This window comes from Neofelis nebulosa, chromosome 5 (assembly GCF_028018385.1).
Source record: "Neofelis nebulosa isolate mNeoNeb1 chromosome 5, mNeoNeb1.pri, whole genome shotgun sequence".
NCBI lineage: Eukaryota > Metazoa > Chordata > Mammalia > Carnivora > Felidae > Neofelis > Neofelis nebulosa.
In genome coordinates this window covers 72,412,381-72,436,972 of record NC_080786.1, presented here as the reverse complement: position 1 = coordinate 72,436,972, position 24,592 = coordinate 72,412,381, and the positions used below count along the sequence as shown (strand labels likewise).

The following is a 24,592-nucleotide window of genomic DNA, read 5'->3' as shown; positions in this document are numbered from 1 at the left end:
TTAATCTCATTTTAGATTCCAGTAAACCTGATCATTGAAAACAGTTGGGGCCCTATCTCATGTGCCTGTTCTGTTTACAGTCTCTATGCATTGAACATTTCGGTCTTCTGCTTGTGCAGTTACTAGATTTAAGCTATATCATGTCATGCACTTTGCTGTTCACTTTCCATCTCAGATGTCCTCTGCAGCTAACCTTTCAACAGAGTGCCTGCCATCATCATTAAAGGGTCCACAGAACTCTGTTACGGAGTAATAACCTTGGCAGCCTGTGTCCTGTGTCAAACCCCTCTCCACAGCCAGTTATAGAATTTGTTTCTCTCTGGAACTCAGTCACTCGTAACACAGAAATTGGCCTCAGTGACCTTTCTATTTTTAATTGCAGTCTTATTTTCCTTTTTCCATCATTTCTCTTCTGCTTAGCCTCTATAATGCCTTGTTTCAGGTCAGGCTCAGCTCAGCTTCCACTTTCTTCATTTAACCTCTCAATTCTCCTGACAGCTCATTCTTTTCCTTTGTCAAAGCTGCACTTTGCAGAATGTTCTCAGTCTATAATTGGAGTTTGGGTTCATGCTTAGCAAAAGTATGTATGCGGTTTTTTTTCTAATTATAAAGTACTACTTTATAACTTGAAAGAAAATATTTATTGAGCAGGAACTGCAGTAAGCATTAGGGATGGAGCACTGGTTGATGTTGTCGCTGTCTTCAGTGGCGCTAACATCCTAGAGGGGACAGCAGATTATAAATTAATGTACATTCAATAGAAGTGAGATAGTGATAGTGCAATGAAGAAAAACAAAGCAGGGTGAGGAAATAGACAAGAACAGAAAGATGAAGAAGTAATATCTTGGGTAGAGTCAGGAGGACCTGTCTAAATTGAGCACATAGAGGAATGAATTGAGGAAGTAGACTCTGTAAAGGCCAGGGGAAGTAGGTGCCAAGAATAAAGGCTAATAAATGTTGAAAAGGGAGGCCACTGTGACCTGTGGGTACAAGAGGGTAGTGGTGGAAAGAGGGAGATGTGGGCCAGGGACAGATCTCATGCAGCCCTAGGGAAAAACTTAAGGAAGCCACTGGAGAAGAATAACAGAATGATATGGTCTGAATTATGTATTAATAGAACTATTCTGGCTGCTGTGTGGAGAATTGGCTGGGAGGTGGGGGAAGTTGGGGTAGGCAAGAGTGGAAATAGGGAAGCCAAGTAGGTGGCTATTCAAGTAAGATTTTAGGCAAGATTTTAAGGATGGCAGGAGAGGTTATCAGAAGTGGTCAAATTCAGAATATATTTTCTCTAATGTATGCTCCTCTGAGGAGAGGAGTCAAGAAATTAGACTTAGATTTTTGGCCTGAGCAAAAGGAGAATAAAGAAGCAATTAATAATTTGTAGAAGCCTGGGAGGCTGCACATATCTCATTTGTGTGGTAGACAGGGAAGAAATTCAAGAGTTCTGATTACATGTAAATTTGAGATGCTAGACTTGGAAAATTCGGAAGAATGAAAAGGCATTTAAATAATCTCAAACACCTATTAACATTATAGTTTTTTTCTTTCTGAAAAATACACTTTATATTTTTTATTTAGCTTTAAATATACCTTATTTCAAAATAATTGTGTTCTTTGAACTCATGTACAAAACTATACTTACTGCATTAGATGGTGTTTAGATGTGTAAAGGAAAATTTCTGAAGTTTCCCTGTATGCAAACTGAAAATATCTGTGCAAGTTTTAAATATACAAGTCTGAAAAGACTCCAAGAAAGTCCAAACCTTAACATTTTAAAAAGTTGCTAGTCTTCTCTCAATATAAATGCAGTGTGGGAACATTCTAGTAATAGGTGGATATATAAACCTGTCTCTATTTCCTTAGTTATATGTGTTTAGTATTAACAAAAAATAGAGCAGGATAAGGTCAGCTTCATAAGAAGCTCTGTATTAGTCTGAGGAGAAGGTGGTATTGATTTTTAGAAGCTTAGAAGTTGCAGTGGTTTGCAAAGAAACATCCTGGACTGAGAGTGAAGAGAGTTGCTTTCCAGTCCTAGCATTGTCACTTTACTATGTGGCCATCAGTCACATGATCTCTCTGGCATACATTTGAAGTTAGGTCTATACTATTTTGCTTATATAGCTCTATAGGACTGTTTTGAGGATTCAACAAAATAATGTATGTGAAAATACTTTTAGCATGGTGAAACTATAGAATATTTTATATATAATAGGTGGATATGAAAGCCTCTATTTCCTTAGTTATCTGTGTTTAGTATTAATAAGGAATAGAACAGGATGAGGTCATATATCCTACAGATTACATAGGCACATTTTTTGTTATGTTGAGCATACAAATATGCTAATGGTGGATTTACATGTATAAAACAATTAGTTTTCAGGGCACCTGGGTGGCTCAGTCAGGTAAGCGTCTGACTTGATTTTGGCTCAGGTCATGTTATCGTGGTTTGCGTGATCAAGCCCCTGGTTGGGCTCTGCTCTGACAGTGTGGAGCCTGCTTGGGATTCTCCCTTGCTCTCTCTCTCTCTCTGTGCCTCTGCCCCTCCCCTGCTTTCACTCCTCTCTCTCTCAAAATAAATAAATCTTTTTTAAAAATCACTTTTCTTAAGACTAACAGCTATAAAATTACACATTACCTGGAATTAAAGCTATAATTTTCTCATATCTTAATATCACAATACAGATAATTATAATTAGAATAAAATGACATGTAACATACCTTATCTACTATGATTTACTGACATAAATAAACATGGCAATTGTTAATGAATCTCTATTAGGAGAACATGTGGGTAAAAAAAAAAAAAAAACTCAGTAGGTGATATAATCTGAGCATCCACTACCAACCAAAAGTTTTTCTGGATACCCTGTTAATTTTTATGTGAGATACCTGCATAAATATAATTGTATAATTCCTGTTCTAGAGAAGTTGAAATCATCTTTGAGGGTGTATGTATGTATATCTATTAGGCTTCTTTATTTTATTTGTATAACTTCATGTATATTCTACCCTGAATTATAAATATCTTTCAAAAACTGTAGAAAGAGATATGCCACATGGATAAAATTGAATTGAATGGAGATTCAACAGCAATGCTAATTTATACAGCTAAAGAACTTTAAGTCTTAAAATTATTCATTTTATTTCATAACCTCACATAAGTAATATAGAGTTGTTCTACAGTGAACATTGAGTAGGCATGAAAATACACTTGTTACTCATAAAGTGTAATAAGACTTATTAAATGTATATATCTATACCAGCAGGTACATTGAAAAGAGCATATGAAAATTGTTTCACTTGTTTATTTATACAATGCCTTATTCCAAAAAAAATACTTGAATTTTTTTATGAAACAATATCAGTAAAATGATATGGTCAAGGAAAAGGGAAAATGAAGGTGGGAAAAAAAGCATGAAGCTGGGAGGCCATGTTATTACAAAAACACCAATGCCAAAAGTACCTCACAAGGGATTTGATAACTCATATTTAGTTCTGAGCTTCCTGGAAGGCCCAGCACAAGAGGAAACATGAGTTATGAGTCACAGTGTCAGTTTTATGAAAGCAAAGCAATTTGCTGCAATGTGGGAATTTTTGTTGTTATTGTGTTTTGTTTTCCCCAAAAGGAACACATTTGTGTAAGTAGGTATAACTTGAATGGTATAGGCTGACATTTCCTTTTCTCACGTAAAATGCTGTGGTTACCAGCTCGGTAATGAGTCTTGAAACTGAGAATCAAACTGTATAATCCGCTGGTGCCACAGAGATCACCTATGCTTTAAAAGAAATTTCAAAAAGTAATCTAATTTGGCAAAGTAGGCAATGACCTAGAAATTTATGATGAACAAAACACAGGGAAGTAGGAGAGGTTTGCAACAGAAAGGGTATCAAGCTAAAATCTGAAACTATGGTCTTATATCTGATACCATTGCTTATTATTAGTTTTATTACCAACAAAAGGGAAAATTTCTTAGCCTGCACTTTTTTGTTGGAAAATTTCTGATTTTGATATGGATGACATTTAATCTACCTTTCTAATTTAGAATCTGAGTTTGCAATTATACTCTGGAGTCAGATAAACAAGGTAGGTTGTCTTGGAAAAAGAAAATAATATTCAGGACAATAGTGAGTGTGAGAGTAACAGAAAAAAAGATAATGATTCATTATATGTATTAATGTATTAATTCTGTCATATTTTAAAATATCTAATTTTAGCATAAAGATTTTAGCAAAGCTTTTCTAAGAGTTATTTTAGAAAACTTTTTCAAACTGTAAAATAAGAAAATGATCCAGTATTTGGAAGATAAAATTAAAGACAACTGCTATACTTTATGTATTCATTTCTTTTTTTATATCAGTAGGTTTATAACATTGTTTTCTGATTATATAAGAAATACATGTTCATTGTTTAAAAAAAACTGGTAAGAAGGGTAAATAAGAAAATAAAACTCATCCATACCTACACCTCCTGAGAAAAAAATCACAATTACTATCTTGGTGAATTTCCCTCTAACACTCTTTCTGGGTATTTAAATATGATAACAAAACATTTATTAAGTTTATTGTGTGTCACAAATTATGCTACATACTTTACCGGCATTTTCTCATTTAACTTTTCAACAAACTTCATGCGTGTGTATATATTAGTATTTAGTATTTAGCATATATATGTATACATATATATACTAAATTTGTAATGTCCCATATGTACCATTTTAAATTCTCTTTTTTTCTTAGTATTGTATTGTGAACAGTACCTCATATGTCCTAGAAGTACTCTTTTGGTGTTCTGGGATCCAAATGTCTAGTGTTTGGAGAAGGGAGTTCCCTACACCTTCAACAGGCAATACTCAGACACTGCAAGGTATCCATGAACTTAACTCCATTACACTCAATTCTGACACCATCTACCCAGAGGTACCATCAGATTCCACAGTTTAAGTATTCCGTCCTACAAAACTGCCCTCTCTCCCCTTTTCAGGAAGCCAGTCACCAGCCCAGATTGTTACTGTACTTCTGACTGACTGGCTATAAATCAGAGGTTCTCACTACCCTCTCCTCAGGTTTGATTAATTTGCTAGAGTGGCTCACAGAACTCAGAAATATTTTACTTACTAGATCACCAATGTATTATAAAAGTATATAACTCAGGAACAGCCAGATGAAAGAGATGCATAGGGCAAGGTATCGTACATGGGAACAGCATGGAGAATCCATGCCCTCTCCAGGTGCAGCATTCTCCCCCAAATCTCCACATGTTCACCAACCCAGAAGCTTTCTGAGTTTTTTGGAGGCTTCATTATATAGCCATGATTGATAACATCAGTGGCCATTGACAACTCAATCTCCAGCTTGTCCCTTCTCCTAGAAGGTCTGGGGTCGGGACCGGAAGTTCCAGCTCTCTAATCACTTGGTTGGTTTCACTGGCAACAAGCCTCTATCCTTAAGTGCTTTCCCAAGGTCACCCTATAAACATGACACAAGATACCTTTATGACACTCAACACTTAGGAAATTCTAAGAGTTTGGGGAGCCATAAGTCAGGAACCATGGAGAAAGACCAAATACATATGAAAAATATATTTTGGTCATCTGAATGACCAAATATATACTTTTCTTATAAATTACAGTATCTCAGGTACCCATTACTTCATGGCACCCTCATCTCATAGCCTGCAAGGGATAGCAGTATGACCTCATGGTCCCAACTTCTGTCTAACTGAACAAGAATGAACTCCTTGCCAAGTAGGGCCAATCCACCAATCCTGCCTGAGAAAGTGGAATTGAGACAGACTGATAGTAGAAACCCCAATTTAATAGCATGTGTATGGGGAATCCACACAGACAAGATATTCCAAAGACAATGAGGCAACAGGAAGCTTATCTGAGCTAAGGAGAGGGGACGGTCTGAGGGCACAAAGGGGAAAAAGCTCATTAGCAAGAAGGTGCAAGGAGATGTTTAGAAGAACAGGTTGCCCTATTATGCAGATAGGTTCCTTAAGTAAGGGGGAGTCTCTGTTACTAGCTCTCTTCCTGTTGCAGGCTCTGCTTTCCAGAGTAAATTTAGGCAGTTGTGGGGGAGGCAGAGAGCTTTTCCTGCATCTGCTGAGTATTTATGACTTTTAACTTGAAGTAGTCTTTATGCCAAAGTGGCATATTTTGGGGCATCTCACCCTGCACCCCTTCAATCTCATAAAAATAAGCTTTATTCTGATCTGAGGGAAATTAATGATCTTACACGTTAGACACAGCCTTTTGTTTTACATGTAGTTATGTATTTTGTGACTATCTTAAACTTACACAGTGCTTTACTCTTGAAAACATTTATTCAATATTCATTTAACAAACATTTATTAAGTATATACAGTGTTCTAGAATGTACCAAGTGCTGCGACACAGTAATAAATAAAACAGTCCCTGCCCTAAAAGCTCAATTCTCATATAGGATTTACATAACAATCTCAGAAAGTTCAGATAATCTTGGGAATTGAAGACAAAAATTATTTATGAAAGTATAAATGTCTCTATAGTATAAGAAATAGAGGTAGTGGCACCTGGGTGGCTCAGTTGGTTAAGTATTAGACTTTAGCTCAGGTCATGGTCTCATGGTTCATGAGTTTGAGCCCCACATCAGTCTCTGTGCTTATGGCTCAGATCCTGGAGCCTGCTTCAGATTCTCTCTCTCTCTCTCTCTCTCTCTCTCTCTCTCTCTCTCTCTCTGCTCCTCCCCCGCTTGTACTCTGTATCTCTCTCTTTCTCTCTCTCAAAAATAAATAAACATTAAAAGGAAAAGAAATAGGGATAAATTACTTGACTTCCTTCTTGTCAGCCAGGAGCTGAGTCTACCTAGAAATTACTACACATTAGAATATTTAAACTAATCATGTACAAAGGTATCATGTGATTACAATTTAGTATATGATACACACATGTGACTCAAACACCAAGTACTACTCTCTATTCTATTTACAAAAATTGATAAGAAAAGACTTTCATAATATAAAATGTGTAGAATGTCCCCAAACTCTGTTTTATCTTTATACATTCTCTGTAACTTAGTTTTTGTTTTTGTTTTTGTTTTGTTTTTTGTAAGAAGAGGGATTTGATCCTAGTTAAGAAAACACAATTCAGTACTATTGCATGATTGTTTCTGTCTTGGAACTGCATTGTCGATAATACTTCAAAAGAAACTGGGTATGGAACCTGACACATAAATTAAAATGTCAACATTAAATTATATCTCTATGGTAAAAAGGGGAAAAAAAACCCTCACAAGACTTTTAACACACTCCTGATGTCCTATTGCTTTGCTTCTCAGCCTCAGTTTTTCATTTGTCCAAAAACTATTTCTGTGACAGAAACATGCCTTCTTTTTATTAAGAAGCTCTAGCATTGTAACTCTGTTAAAAGAAAGAGAGAAACAAAAAACTATTTAGAACTTAGATAGCTTAGAAGGTATCTTCTGGCCCTGGCCATAAAAAGTAAAGATAAAATCACTTTTATTTCTCCCCAACCCCCAACACACATACAATGCTCCAAGGACTTTCTTTCCCATTCAAAAAGTGGCCTAGTGATTGGAACGGAGTCAGGATGTACTTATAGAAAGACAGATTATTAGTAGGCCATGTCAGCATAATAGTAGGATAGTGTTATAAACATCAAGGAACATAATTCTCTAGTCCCAGTGCTAGTGGGTAGCAAGTTAAGGAATTGTTATCTGAATGTCTCTAGTATCAAGGCACCATGCCTTCCAGCATGCTTCACTGAAACAACTCATAGATATATCCCTTCTATTTTTCTAACCATTTCCCTATTCTTATGCTTCTTTTTGTGTAGTACTGAAAAAAGAATAGTTTTATAAGTCAGAAAGATGTGGGTTTCAATCTTGATACCACTTAATAACTGTGTTAACTTGGTCTTAAACTCTTTAAACTCTTTAAACCTCAGAATCCTCACCTGTGGAGTGGTTGGAAAGACCCTCAAGGAGGTGGAACATAAACCTCCATTCCTTAAGTGTGGGCTGTGCATAGTGGTTTCCCTTCTGGTGGTTTCTTTTTCCATCCAAAGAGTGCATGCAGAAAAGAGGAAAAACAGAGGACTTTATAGCAGAAAAATCTGACAAACACTCCCCCCAAGGTTAACACCAACAATGGTGAATCATATTGATAACATATATCCTAGACTTCATGTGATAAGAATGACACTTTTCCTCCGTGATCTTCCTTCCCAAAAAACCCATAACCCCAGTCTCATTGTGAGAAAAACATCAGAAAAACCTAAACTGTAGGACATTCTGCAAAATGTCCCAACCAAAACCACCCAAGAAGGGGGAAGTGACATTTATCTTTACTTGTTAATGAAGTTCAAAACATTTTTAGTTACATAGTGTTAGACAATTATATATTGTTCAAAATATACATTCCCACCCTATTGACATCAGATTTGGCCATGTGACTTGCTTTGACAAATGAAATGTGAACAGAGGTGAAACGTGTCCTTCTGAGCCTTTATCTTGTGATTTTGTCATGCTGTGTCTCTCTGAAACCTCCATGAAGGCCTCTTTGTCAGTCAGCCCTAAGTGAAGACAGTGAACTGCCCATTGGCAGTTAATCTGTGATAGACATGTAGCATAAGAGAAAGAAATGTTATTATATGCTACTGAGATGTTGGGGTCATTTTATGACAGCAAAACTGAGCTTAAACTGAGGACCTAACTCTAATCAAGTAATTCAATCCATGCCTTTTCCCCTTGTTTCTCTCCCCTTCTCCTCTCTCCATGTTTCCCTCCCCTCTCCTCCCCTCTTCTTCTACCAACTTCTTAGACTACATTTACTGATTTCTGAGTTTCTCCTTCCTCTAATAACTCTTTAGATTTGAGCAGTCCAACATCCCTTCTTAAATTTGCTTTTAGCTATTTCTGTCACTTTCATTTTTCTGGTATTTTCAGCCAGAGGAACCAGTGAATGATTGAGGTTCAGATAAAATCCCTCTGCTACTCATCTGATTTGCCCTTTATTCACCCCACATTTGTGTCCTGGTGAAATTAGATTAAAATTAACATCCAGAAACTCTTTGAGTGAGAGAAGAAACCACCACAAGGGATGAAGGTTGTTTTTAAAGAAGTTAGAAGCTGATTATAGGCATGTAAGTCTCATACTTTTTTTTTTCTCTTTGCAGTAGCTATCTCCTGAATCACTGCCCAGTTGCCAGCTGCAAGTCCTAGCTCCACAGTAAGTCCGGCCAATTCTGAAATTCTAGTTGACTCATCCAACCTTCATGTTCACTCAGGGCTTACTTAAACATCCAAAATGACTTAAAATGTAGATTCCCTCATCCTGACATATCTGCACCTGGTATATGATACAAAGGGTAAATGGGCAGAAAGAACTCCTCTTAATCATGTCCAATTTCAGTTTCACATGCATGCAACGTTTATGAGAACATAATGTCATTAGATTTATCCAACTTCACAAAATAAAACTATCTATTCAACCATTTTTACAGGACATAAATGTCCACAGCACAAAGCCAAAAGAATCTCTTAAGGGTGATGCTGTCAAGCAATAGCAGAAGGAGTTGGTGTTCTGGAGTCAGACACAGTTCACACAAGCTTTGAGATTAATTTCATTGACACAAAGAGAGAAGGCATTGCTGACTGCCAACAGGTAAGCATACATACAATTTTTTTTAGTCCTGTAAAAAAGATTGAGGAGTTTTATTTGCTTTCTCAGTTTCAATCTTAAAATTCATGTTGCCTTCTAAAGAGTTCATTTATCTCTTTCATGTGAAGATATAGAATATGTCTGCTTAGATGGGTGCTTTGGGCATCTGGGTGCAAAATCGGAGGAGAAGGGTCAATCTGTAGGGGAGTTGGTTGTTTAAGAGTAGCTCATGTATTTCCTCCATGAAAAGTCCTATTGGCACAGTGTATTGGGGGGATTAAAAGAGACAGTCACACAGCAGTGGGGTGTTATGGTGGGAGAGAAAAGAATATTATTGGGTTTCAGGAAAATACAAAAGGTTCTAGAAGACAACCTGGTATAGGATACATTTTTCTGGTATAACGACTTAGATGTATAGTTGAGAAGGAAAGAAAATTATCCCGTTTATTTTGCCATAATTGGCAATTAGACAAAATTTGTAGAAATCTGCTTCCAAACCCTATTGCAATCTGATGGTGAGTGGGATTCTACAGCTTCTAAAAAGCTAATTGGGCAATTTTCACAATGTGTAAGAATCTCTGCAGAATTTCCTCTACTATTCCTTTTGTGACTAAGAAAGAGGGGGAAGAGAGGAAAGTGATGGATGGGACAATCCAAGTAGAAAACATAATTGCCTTTGAAGTTTTGTTTAATTCAGCAAACTGGTCTCTAAATTTCTGAGCTTACTATGGAAACTTGTTGGTCATCAAATTTTTATTTTTCCCTATTGCTTGCTCAGTTGTTTTTATTTATGTGTGTGTTTTTTAGATTACTATCTGCTTTAAATCTTATTGTTAAAGTTTCTTTATGGGAGCAAGAGCCAACTTACTAAAACTTTAAACTTTTTTCATGTACAAAAGTTCATTATACTGTCTTGATAATGGTTTTTTTAAATACATATTTGAACATGACTTACACCATCTCCTTGAAGACAAAGCAGAAAAGTCACGTATTAAATATTCTGATCACCACATACAGTTGCTAAAAAGAATAAATCAATAGAAACAATTAAAAGTGTGTCAAACATAATAAAAAAGAACAATTACCAATCATACAGATGGTTATCATCTTGACAGCTTGAGATAGAGGTTAAGCCCAGAAAGTACAGCATTTGAATTCATGAGAGAAAGGAATGCACTCTTAAAATATCAAAAGGTAGAATCCAGTACTTTTCAGAATATATTTCTTGTCTTATTAGGACTTGATGTAATGCACTCATGAGATCTAAATGAAACATAATGAATTGTTAATATTGTGTGTACTTGTGGCTACATCATTTGTAGAAAACTATTATTTTGAAAACATCAATATTGAAACATTAGCATATTACTTAAAAATAAGGGGGATGGATGAGCACTAAGGTGAGTCGCTAGGAGTAAAATTCCCTGGACTTTTAGCTTCAACGTCTGGCTAAACAAGGTCTTTGAATTGAAGGAGAATAGAAAGGGAGCCTGAGATTTAGGGGATAGGGTGAATGTGTTCTTTGTTGGAATGGGCAGTAGTCTACTCTAGGATATTATTTATTTCCTTGTGTACTAAGTCTAGATGATCCAGATATTTGGAGTTACTTGACCGGTAACATATATGCATATAACAAAGAAATAATAAATACTAATATAAATAGAGAAAAATGTGTTCTGGATGTTTTACTAGACAATAGGATTAGTCATATCACAGGACTGACCTGTAAATTTGTTTAGACTTGTTTGTATATGTCTTTGTTAGTAACTTGCCTCAATGTTGAATCCTCTTCCCAAGCCTGTCTAGCACCCTCAAAAAAAAAAAAAAAAAAAAAAAGAGAAAATTCAGAACTTTTATCTACTCTATCAGAACTCCTAAGAAGTATTTATCCTAACTTAAATGAATTGTTCTATCACTTGTTTCACTGGAGTAGTGACTCCTTGGCTTTTCATTATAGTAGCTATATTCTACCCATTCATGGTGATCTTGTGTCCTTCTGATGGAATAAAAGTTTACACATTTGTACCTTTGCTTATGTGCTCCTCCTCCTGGAATGCCCATGGCTCTAAACTTGGTAAACTTTATTCATACTTTAAAGCCTAGGTCATTGGTACCTTCTTGAAGATTTGCCGTACAGAGCAGGCAGTCAATAATTAATGCTTCTTTACACTTATTAAAATGTGTGGTCAAATATATAAATCTTTCAACAAGATTCTTTTAAACAAATTTTACATCATATAGTTGCTGATTTCTAGCTAGTAATGTTGGATTTAAAACTAGCAGTGAATTTCAAAGACTTGAATTAAAAACTTCATACTGCCCCTTACTATTTAAAAAAAGGCTCTTATATTCCAATAGTGGAATGCTTTTTGTTTTTTCTTTTATCCTACATAAATGTCTTAGTTTCCTTTTATTTATCTTTTCCTATTACACTGTGCAGCAGACTTGGCTTATCTTCATGTACATCATATTTTTTATCATGACTGCTATTTTCTAACCTTTCATCACATGATAAACTAATCCATTGTTGTATTATCATATCTGGGAGCATGCCATATCCAGGACCGAATCTTACAGTTATTACAGCTCAGTTTTTTTTAATGAAAGTATGCATTTTTACTAAAGGAATTTTGCCTTCTGAGGGTTTTTTTTCCAACTAAGGCAAACTCTTTGAATGTTTTTATTATCATTTTGATAATTACTGCTACTTCTCATACAGTTTTATTTTTATGAATAAATTGCCTGAGAGGGTGACTTTGGCTTCCCAGGAGTCATTTATGCTGACTTTCTGGTTTGTGTTAAGGTCACCAAACAAGTAACTTCAAAATTAGCAAGGTATTAGTATATTAAATATGAAATGAGATTTTTAAAAAAGTGTATATGAGTGGATAGCATCTGAATTATATGGCAGAAGACTGGAGCCTGAAGAGAGCTAGTTGATGCATAATTTCTTCTAGCAGAGCTATTGAAGGAGTTTTAAGAAAGGGATTATCTAATATTCAGTTTTAAAATGTTTTTTATGTAACTGTGCTGTAACTGCCTCTTCCGTTGTCTTAAAATTTCAGAGAAGTCATCTACACAAATAATTGACATGATTTTGAAGAAATCAAGGAAAAGTCTTTGCCCCTTCCTGTTTTGTATAAGACAGAGCACACAGAATAATCACTGGGGATGAGATAACAGTAACACTCAGAGTTCAGCAAGAATAGAAAATGAGACCTGCTGGTGTACATGAAAACACCAGCTAATAAACATCTCTCTGAAGTTAGAGTAGTGGGGAAAGGGTGCAGGTTTCCTACTTCCTGAAGTGATAGAAGGGTTGAATAAATTTTATGTTAATCTTAAAAAAAGTGTTGGGGTGCCTGGGTGGCTCAGTTGGTTAAGTGTCTGACTTCAGCTAAGGTCATGATCTCGCAGTCCATGAGTGTGAGCCCCACTTTGGGCTCTGTGCTGACAGCTCAGTACCTGGGGCCTGCTTGAGATTCTGTGTCTCCCTCTCTTTCTGCCCCTCTCCTGCTCTGTCTCCCTCTTTCAAATATAATTATATGTTAAAATTTTTTAATAAAAATGCAGTGTTAATTTTGTTGACATTTGGGATACATGTATAAATGATAAATACCAGAACTATAAAAATTACTTTTATAAAAAATTTTTTTCTAGAAAATGGTACTATCAATCCAGATTTTTTCTTTGTCATCTGATTATGTCATATTTTTTATGTCATCCATGTGTGTGTGCTGACACTGGGACATGGAATGGAACAGAATCCAAAAGCCATGATTCAAGTTCAAATCATTGTTTGGAAATATCATGGTGACAATACTAGTTCATGCCTGATGCTTCACTAGCTGTGTGATATCGGGCATGTATCTCAGTAGTGTTATGCCTCAGATTTTGTTTTTGTTGTTGTTGTGTTTTGTAAAAAAGTAAATAATAATCTTGGGACACCTGGGTAGCTCAGTCATTTAAGTGTCCAATTCTTGATTTAGGCTCAAGTTGTGATTTCATGGTTCATGGGATCCAGCCCTGCCTCTGGATCCACACTGCCAGCTTGGGATTCTCTCTCCCTCTCTGCCCCCCACCCCTGCTCCTCACCTTGCCCACAGAGTCTCTCCCTCTCTTTCTCTGTCTCAAAATAAATAAACTTAAAAAAAAATCTTGGAATAGCTTTGAGAATTAAATAATATAACATATGCAAAACATTAAGCACAGTGCCTGGAACCAAGTAAGCATTCAATGAATGGTAGCATTATTTATTTGTTTGGCTTAAAATTATTATTTGGAGAAAAAAAGTTAACATTGGTAAAATTATTCACATTCCTTTCAATTCTTATCATTCCAGAGAGCATTGTCTGTAAACATTTGAGAAGGATTTTTGGAACAGAATTTTAAAGAATTTAGGTTTTTCAGCCTACATCAATGTCAATCTCATGGACACTATAAATTTATACTAACTGAATGAGGCATATGGGAAATCTCAAGTGACCCAAGGACGTTAGTTTCCTTCAAATCCTCCTACCAATTGATTTGTCATCCTGAGACTGAATTAGCCTAGGTTGAGACATAATCTTTCACAGATGCCTCACAAACTGAGAAATCACTAGAAGAATCCATAGCAGCTGGTGGCACAAAAGCCAAAGTCATAGATTGCATGTTGAATATGTAATGCTGCCACTCTAACCTTATCCCAGAAAATTTTCTTTTATCATTAAGATTTAAGTATCAGAGTTTAGGACTTCCTCCATATTCTAGAATGTGGCTTGAATATCATAGATTAGAGATGATGAAAAAGACTTTGTTATAGTAGGAGGCAACTCTTTCTTAAAATTGAGAAAATTGAATCCCAGGAATGTTAGTAACTGCTCAAGTCCATAGCAAGTCATGTACTTCTTTTAAATGAAATAAAAGTAGAAAACTATATGGTCTGACCTCTAGTATGGTCACTGGTAATTAATTTTTGTTACAACCTTGTTGAGGCCTAATTGACATACAATAAACTGCATATATTTAAAGATTATATGTTTATTAGTTTATATATATATATATATAGACTAATATATCTATATCTATATCTATATATATATATAGATATATATAGACTAATAAAGCCCTCACAACAATTAAAACAATTTACATATTCTTCACCCTCTAAAAATTCATCATGTCTTTTTGTGATATCTTCCTGCTGCCCTCCCTTGCTGCCCTTCCTTGCACCCCACCTCTATTGTCCTAAGCAATATATGATATATAATATATATAATGATTATTATAGTTTAATTTGCATTTCCTAGAATTCTTATGAATAATTACACATTGCCTATATTTTGTTTGGCTTCTTTCGCTCAAAAAATTATTTTGAGATCTATATCTGTCTTTGCAAATATCAACATTGTACCCTTTTATTGCTGAAAAATATTCCATTCTGGAATGTACCACAGTTTGTTATTCATTTACCTAGTGTGCAGGTGGTGATGGTAGACATTAGGGTTATTTACAGTTTTTGGCTGTTAAAAATAAAGTGGCTATGAGCATATATACAAGTCTTTGTATACAAGTCTTTGAGTCAGACTTGCTTTTGTTTTTCTTGGGTAAATACCTAGGACTGGGTGAAATATTTGAATCATTTTGTAGGTATGTGTTTAACTTTTTAAGAAATGGCCAAACTGTCTTCCAAGGTGTTGGACCGTTCCCAACAGCAGCATATGAAAGTTCCAGTTGCTCCACATCTTTACCAACATTTTGTGTAGCCAATCTTTTTTATTTTAGCCATTCTGCTGGATGTGTAGAGGTATGTCATTTCAGTTTTTATTTGTATTTTACTACTGACTAATGATATTGAGCATATTTTCATGTGCTTGTTTGCCATCTAGATCTTTGATAAAATACCTATCACGATCTTTTGCCCATTGTTTGATTATGCTTTTTATTTTCTTGGTACTGAGTTGTAAGAATTTTTTACATTATTCTGGATAAAAGTCCTTTGTCAGAAATTTTATCTTGCTTTCACATTGGTTGAATGCAAGTGGTGAGATCAGATGTCCTTACCTTCTTCCTGACTTAAGGGGTAAACATTTCACCACCCAGATGTTGCCCTTTATCAGGTCAAGGAAGTTCCCTTACATTTATTTAACACAATTTTTTTTTGTTTTTTTTTTTTTTTTTGGTTTTTTGGACAGAATTCCCTTAGTGCCATAGGAGAGAGCTTATCTGTGATATTAGCATTCTCTACAGGCATAGAACCTCTTATGTAAAAGTAAAAGTTGAAAGCATGTATGGGAATCAAGCTATACTAGCCACACTAGAAACTAATACTTTCTTCTGAGAGGAATGAAAAAATATCAATACATGTGCCTGTGTTCTTTCTATGCTTATGGTAGAAATTAATAGTTGATCAAGCATTCTTTCCCAGGGACCCCAAATGCAGACAGAGACACCAGATCATCACAGTCTAAGTAGCCACTAGAGTTGGCATGTGTGATGAAAATTTGCTATCCCTTATCTATATAATATTTCCATATAAAACATAAAAAAAATTCAGTGATTTGGCAGAATACAGATGTGGGTGTGATATCACCTGGTTTCTGGATATGGTCAGTAAACAACTTTAGAAAATCATCTTATAGCTTTGGGAGGCTTTTCATAAATATTCCTTCAAACAACCTTGTGGAGAGGGCAAGGATCTGGAGAAGCCTGATCATTTAGGAAACTGTAGAACCATAAGATGTTCCTGAAGGAAAGTTTTCTTAGTATCATCTAACTCAGAAGTACTGTTTTTAGCTTCAGAATATTTTCTTTTAAAGAACCTTACAAAAAGTCCAATATATAATAAGCCAGATAAAATTAAGACTGTATAGTTTCCTCATGCCCCACTCTTCCATCTCTTGGGAGCCCCTGATATATCTCTTTGAAAAATGCTAATGCTCCATTGAGCAAAGTTTCAAAACCACTGATCTTATCCAACTTTCACTTTATGAAGGTTGAAGTGTAAGGAGTGATGTCAGGTGCCTAAGATCACCCGGGTAGAGAATGACAAATGAGACTTGAAGACAGCCATCTTGATCCTGGTCTGATATTTTCTTCTGTATTATATACATATGAAGTTGTTAAAGATAATATTAAGACTATATGGCTACATAAAACTTTACAAAGCACTCTTTCACTTATGATATCATTTGGTTCCCAAGCATCTTCATTTCCAAATCAGGAAATTGAGGCTCAAAGAGAAGTAACTTTCCCAAGATCACAGAACTGATATGTTGTTATATTGAGGCTCAAGTACAGCATTACCTATACTTAAGCTAATATGCCATGCATTCTCTGTACCCACAGAAATTCAGAGCTCATAGACTTCTGCCAAGTTCTAGACTCGTATATCCAACCACTCATGGGCTCTCTTCATCTCCACCTTTAATGCCCCACAGATATTCCCAACTTGTCACATCCAAGGTTGAACTAACATCTCTGTTCCCCCCTCAAACACATGTAGATGGGGGTTTGACATCTGTGTTTCAAAAAGTCTCCCTAGATAATACTAATGTACAGCTAGGATGATGAACCTTTTGTCTAGAGAATAGAACCGCAGCTCCTTAACACAGCAAACAAAATCTCTGTGACATTCCAGGCCACATCTCTAATCTGATCCTCTGCTACTCTGTGCCTGACACTTTGTACTCTAGGAGCATAATATTTGCAGTTTATTGAACTTGATACATTCTTTCACCCTTTTGCACAATGTGTTTCTTCTGTCTTCCCAGATACCTAGCAAACTCTTATTTATCCTTCAAAACCCTGCTCAAGCAGTGTCTCTCGTGTGAGGATTTAACTGACCTCTTCAGGCTCAGCTCAGGCTATTCTTGTTTCATCTTACTATGTACATTACTCTATTATTACATTTATAATAATAGCTCACTTAAATGGTAGTCTCCTTATTAGACTGTTGACAGACCCTTACCTTGTTCATATTTTTTCATGTAATGGAAATGAAGTTTTTCCTGTCTATCACCACTTCTCATTTTCCCTCATTTTGCCTCAGTACAATTTTCCTGATTTTGTAAGACCATGCTTTCTCCTGTACATGAAGGAACCATTAACTTAGTTCACGGGCATCTCCTGCATGTTATCTATAACAGAAGTGAAGGGATTGACAGCAAAAGTAAGGAAAGTTAATAATCTAGAGATAGATGACCACAGACAAAAGTACTATTAATTGACCAGTTAAACAACACATATTTATTATGTATCTGTTCTATGTTTGGCACTGTATTAGACATCCCAGCATTACAATAATATGTAATCTTCTTTACCTGAGATTGCAAACTCTCTAGTTTGCCACCTTGACCCATATGAAGGACTTGAGGTATGTCAAGCATATTTGAAGTTTAATGATGAATAAATAGGGAGCAACTAATATTTACTCCCAAAACCTTAAAATAAGAAGAATAAGCAACACATTATATGATTTGTTTATAAGGGCGTTTTCCAGCCTTATGGTAGATCCCTATAATTATTCAAGTAGAGTCTCTTCTTGTTAATACAAGGGTCTGATCCCTGTTAAAATGTAAGTAACCTCAGAAAGGAAAACATTAAGTTATTATTAATTAAATGTCTTCCCGTTAATCAAATACGTAGGAGTAGAGTTTTTAGGAGGACAGAGGATGAGAGCAGAAGGGAGCATAGAAAAGAGGCATTGGCAAGTGGGCAGAAAGTTGAGTGGAGTGCTGAGAGAGTAGGTGACTCCACAAAGGCCTTGTCACATGAGTTATGGATGATCGTTTTGGGTGAGCGAAATTAAGGTGGATTGTTATATAAGATTAGAAGAATACTAAAATTTGGCTATTTCTAATAATTTTCAAAAATTTATGTACTAATATAAAAAGTAAGTAAGTACTAGAGTGAGCGAATCAAAAAAGTTATTGGTAATGAAGCCACTATGTTAGAGACAACCAAATTGTCCAATGATTGAGATAGGTCAATAAATTATGATACTTGCAAACATTGGACTTCTTTACAATTATGGCAAGTGATATTCTAAGATAGTACATAATTTCTTAAGATATTATAGGATAGGAAATATATTCAGGATAAATAGTGAAGTAAAATATTGTATTATAAAATAATATATAATATGTGATTCTAGATTTGGGGGGGAAGATAGATAGATAGATAGATAGATAGATATAGATAGATAGACAGACAGATAAAGGATATGGATAAAGTATCTAACCCTGATGTTAAGTGACTACCTTTTCAGGAAATGGGGGAAGAGACTATAAACATTCATTTTAAGGAAATAAAATTTTTTGCCTATCTATGTTCTTTAATTTTATTTTGAATTACAATTTTAAAACTTTTATCACCTTTTTAAAGGAAGTCCAGTTAGAAGTTATAAAATTCTAATGAATTCTGTAAGATCACATTAAATTATTAATTTTAAGGGACTTTGTGGGTGAATGTGCCAGTGAGTACATGACTAAGAACCCCAGTAATGACTTTGCAAAGAACAGAAGTGTCAAAGTTGGCCAGAGGATCACTATGTAAGATCCTTTATATGACAAAAACAAACAAACTTATCCAAAAAAGTAAAAAAAATTTTAATCTTTTAATTTTTTTAATTTTAATTCCAGTATAGTTAACATATAGTGTTAATTAGTTTCAGGTGTATACTATAGTGCTTCAACAATTCTATACATTACTCAGTGCTCATCATGATAAGTGTACTCTTGATTCCCTTCCCCTGTTTCACCCATCCCCCCACCCACCTCCCCTTTGGTAACCATCAGTTTGTTGTCTATAGTTCAGAGTCTGTTTTTTGGTTTGTCTCTTTTTTTCTTTGTTAGTTTTGTTTCTTAAATTCCACATAAGAGTGAAACATGTGGTTATTTGTCTTTCTCTGACTGACTTATTTCACTTAGCATTATACCCTCTAGATCCATCCATATTGTTGCAAAGGGCAAGATTTCATTCTTTTTTATGGTTGAGTAATATTCCATTATATGTATATACCACCTCTTCTTTATTCATCTAGAAGTGGGACTGCTTCTATAATTTAGCTATTGTATATAATGCTGAAATAATCATAGAGGTATATTTATCTTTTCAAATTAGTGTTTTTGTATTCTTTGGGTAAATACCCAGTAGTGGAATTACTGGATCATATGGTAAACTCAAAACCATTAGAAGTCATGAAATAATAAAGGTTAGAAATAAATGAAATAAATAAGTGAAATAGAAACTAAAACAAAAACAAAAACAAAAATAAAAAAACAAAAAACCAATAGAACGGATCAGTGAAACCAGGAGCTAGTTCTTTGGAAAGATCACAAAATTGATAAAGCTTTAGCCAGATTCATCGAAAGAGAGAGAGAAAGAGGGGTGGGGGGACTCAAGTAAACAAAATTAGAACTGAAAGAGGAGAAATAACAACTGACACCACAGAAATTAAAAGGATTATAAGAGAATATTATGAAAAATTATATGCCAACATATTGGACAACCTAGAAGAAACAGATAAATTCCAAGAAACATATAACTTCCCAAAACAGAATCAGGAAGAAAGAGAAAATTTGAGCAGACCAATTACCACCAATGAAATTAAATCAGTAATCAAAAATATCCCAACAAATAAAAGTCCGGGAACACGTGGCTTCATAGGTGAATTCTACCAAACATTTAAAAGAAGAGTTAATACCTATTCTTCTCAAACTATACCAAAAAAAAAAAAAAAAAAAAAAGAAGAGGAAGAAAAGTTTCCAAATTCATTCTATGAGGCAAGTATTACCCTGATTTCAAAACCAGATAAAGGCACTACAACAAAAAAGAACTCCAGGCCAATATCTCTGGTGAACATAGATGCAAAAATCCTCAACAAAATATAGCAAATTGAATCCAACAACACATTAAAAAAATCATTCACTCAATCAAGTGGGATTTATTCCTAGGATGTAAAAGTGGTTCAACATTCACAAATCAAACAACATGATACATCACATCAACATGAGAAAGGATAAAAACCATATGATCATCTCAATAGATGGATAAAAAGTATTTGACAAAATGCAACATCTATTCATGATAAAAACCCTCAACAAAACAAATTTATAGGGAATATACCTTAATGTAATAAACACCCACATATGAACATATTAACAAATGAAAAACCCACAGCTAACCTGATACTCCATGGGGAAAAACTGAGAGCTTTTCCCTTAAGGTCAGGAAAAAGACAAGGATGTCCACTCTCATTGCTTTTAGTCAATGTAGTACTAGAAGTCCTAGCCGCAGCAGTCAGACAAGAAAAAGGAATAAAAAAACATATAAATTGGTAAGGAAGAAGTGAAGCATTCACTGTTTGCAGATGACATGTTACTATGTATAGGAAACCCTAAAGACTCCACCAAAAAACTACTAGAACTAATAAGTAAATCCAGTAAGGTCGCAGGGTACAAAATCAATATACAGAAATCCGTTGCATTTCTATATCTAATAATGAAGTAGCAGAAGGGAAATTAAGAAAACAATCCCATTTACAATTGTACCAAAAATAATAAAATACCTAAGAGTACACCTAACCAAGGAGGTGAAAGAACTATACTGTGAAAACTATAAAATATTGATGAAAGAAATTGAAGATGACAAAAATATAAATGGAAATATATTCCATGTTCATGGATTGGAAGAACAAATATTGTTAAAATGTCTCTATGCCCAAAGCAATCTATAGATTTAATGCAATCCCTATCAAAATACCAACAACATTTTTCATAGAACTAGAACAATCTTAACATTAGTTTGGAACCACAAAAGCCCTAAATAGCCAAAACAATCTTGAAGAAGGAAAAAAAAAACCTGGAGATATCACAATCCCAGATATCAAGAGGTACTGCAAAGCTGTAGTCATCAAAACAGTATGGTATTGGCATAAAGATAGACACACAGATAAATAGAACAGAATAGAGAGCCCAGAAGTAAACCCACACGTATATGATTAATTAATCTTTGACAAAGAATCCAACAATATGCAATGTGAAAAAGATAGTCTCTTCAACAAATGGTGCTGGGAAAACTGGACATACAAAAGAATGAAACTGGATTACTTTCTCATACTATCCACAATAATAAAGTCAAAATGGATTAAGGTCCTAAATGTGAGACCTGAAACCATAAATATTAGAAGAGCACACAGGCAGTAATTTCTCTGACATTGACCATAGCAACATTTTGCTAGATGTGTCTCCTAGGAGGGAAACAAAAGCAAAAGCAAACTATTGGAACTACATCAAAATAAAAAGCTTGTGCATAACAAAGGAAGCAATCAACAAAACTAAAGGACAACATACTGAATGAGAGAAGATATTTGAAAATGACATATCCAAAAAAGTTAGTATCCAAAATAATAAAAACTTATACAACTAAACACCAAAAACAAAAAACAAAAACAAAAACAAATAATCCAGTTAAAAAATGGGCAGAAGACATTTCTTCAAAGAAGACATACAGATGGCCAGTAGATACATGAAAAGATGTTCAATATCACTCATCATTGGGAAACACAAATTAAAATCACAACAAGATATCACCTCACAACTTTCAGAATGGCTAAAATCCAAGACCCAGGGAACAAGTATTGGTGAGGATGTGGAGAAAAAGGAACCATCGTGCATTGTTGGTGGGAATGCAAACTGGTGCAGCCACTGTGGAAAACAGTATGGAGGTTCCTCAAAAAATTAAAAATTGAATTAAAAATATTTAAAGTCAAATGAGATTTGCAAGGCAAACAACTCCATTCATGGAAATAAACATCTTTGACAACAATGAAAATTCTAGACCACCTGACAATTGAAGATACTAGTACAAATGATGCCAACTGCCAAAATAGATGATATGCAAGTATGAGGAAGATTACACATGTAAGTGAAACTACATGTACCCTAAATGCTTCCATTTCTTAGTCTGGGGAAATTAGCCACCCCAGTAACATCATTAATATAAACCATAAAAACTAAATGTGAAATTCAAAAGAGATTGCATGGAAGGATGTATTTATTACTATATTTAATCAACATACTGCAGTTCACAGTGTCTGCCTATACATGTCTTACTCCTTGCCCCCTTTTGAACTCAGGATCAGATTTTTGGGAGCCTGTTCTACTTCTCCAGTATTTAATTCAAGGAAACAGTAAATGAGAGATTAAAATCTCCTCATATAATTCTTGGATTCTCATTTTTTTAAATTAAGCTTACTGACTGTCAGTGGCATTATAAAACAAAATGTCTAACTTTTCCACTATCTCCTAAAATGTCTGCTGCAAGCAGAATCAAAATTAACAAAAGGAACAACTCAGAAATAATACAAAGATCTCTGTGAATTAACACTAGGAGGAATTTAAATGCAACATGCAAATATCAAATGACATTTACAAAGCACATACCCTGTCTAATTCTTCTGTGAGCTAATACGGTAATTACAGATGTTATACTTTCCAACAAAATCACCAGTGAGAATATAGCAGCCAGAAAAATTTGAATCATGGGGGAAAAGACACAAAGAATTACTGAAACTCTCACCCACTCACATAAAAAATTCAGACAGTTGATTCTGCTAATACTGGCTGACTGTTCCTTTTCCTCCTTAAAAATAACTGTGAGGAGGTACCTGTTAGAATAAATATCATATCTATATCTATATCTGTATATTCATCTGTTATATGTATTTGTATATCTGCATGTAAGTATATCTATCTAATTTGGGCTTCAGTCTGACATATTAAATAATCTGTTGCTATGGTAAATTAAGACTACCAATTCTGAAGAGTATCCAGTTTGTAACCAATGACTAACTACACCTTATCAAGCAAAACCATACTCTGAAACAGTTCAGCTTAATAGAACATTCTGCAATGATGGAAATATTCCACCTGCACTCTCCAATACACTAGCCACTAGTCCCATGTGGTTATTGAGCATTTAAAATATGTTGGAAAAGCAAAAAAATAAGAAAAGAAAGAAACAAAAGAAATGTGGTTAATGTGACTGAAGAACTAATTTAATATATTTTCTTTAACTTTAGTTAATATTAAGCCAGATTTTCTGTTCACTACCACGTTGGGCAGTGGCTTTAAAGTAAAAAAGCTCAAGAAATGATAGTGACGAAATGCAATACAAGTAAGAAAGCCTCCATTTGCTTATCAGCTGCTTGCATATGAACAACTTGAGCTTCTATTCCCTTCTATAGAAGTAAGCCATGGATTGGTGACAGAGAAGGTAATGAGTGGAAGACACTCAAGCTATTTGAGATGCTTAGGATTGTTTCTTGAATGTATCATACATTACTCATCTCTGTTTATGCAGTAAACAGTGCAGTTCCTAGAATAGAATAGATGGTCAATGTTTATTTTTTACTATTTTGAATAAGGTTTATCAAAATTAGAGACAAATCCAAGCATCTGAATTCTAAAAATATAAAACAAACAAAAGTTGACTGTGTTCTCTTGTCCATGATTTGTTTTGGACAAACTTTGGCTGTTTGTACATACCCGATAAATATTACCATGTTGAAATCAGACATTTAAAACTTTATTACTGTTAAAATACAGAATGTCCCCATAAAAATATCTTCACAGAGATTTGATTTAATTTTTTCCCACACCTGTATAAACAATGGCTATGTGAAAAAAAATTCTCATGTTATGTAAAGCTCTGAATACACTATTATGTTGTTTCATTTATGTTCTAGGTAAGATTCCAAGCGCCTATTTCACTTTATAACTTAGGGCTAGAAAGAAAAATTTATCTCAGTTAACCACCATGCTCCATTTTTAAGGAGAGCTGTGTATTTACTTGGAGGAATATGAACCTCTTGGTCTTGGGAGCGAAGAAGCTCTGACAAACAAAATAAAAGCTAAGGTGCACTGTTGGGAGACAATCCCATGGCAT

At 34.8% G+C, this 24,592-nt stretch overlaps 1 long non-coding RNA gene across 1 annotated transcript in view; it reads left to right on the top strand.

The window, feature by feature from the left end:
- Nucleotides 1–9,652, top strand: part of LOC131512205 (uncharacterized) — a 315,375-nt gene extending 305,723 nt beyond the window's left edge. The window contains exons 5-6 of the long non-coding RNA XR_009262021.1: nucleotides 9,177–9,229; nucleotides 9,504–9,652. This is a non-coding gene — a long non-coding RNA (uncharacterized LOC131512205). The remainder of the gene's footprint in view (nucleotides 1–9,176; nucleotides 9,230–9,503) is intronic.
- Nucleotides 9,653–24,592: the final 14,940 nt, after the last annotated feature.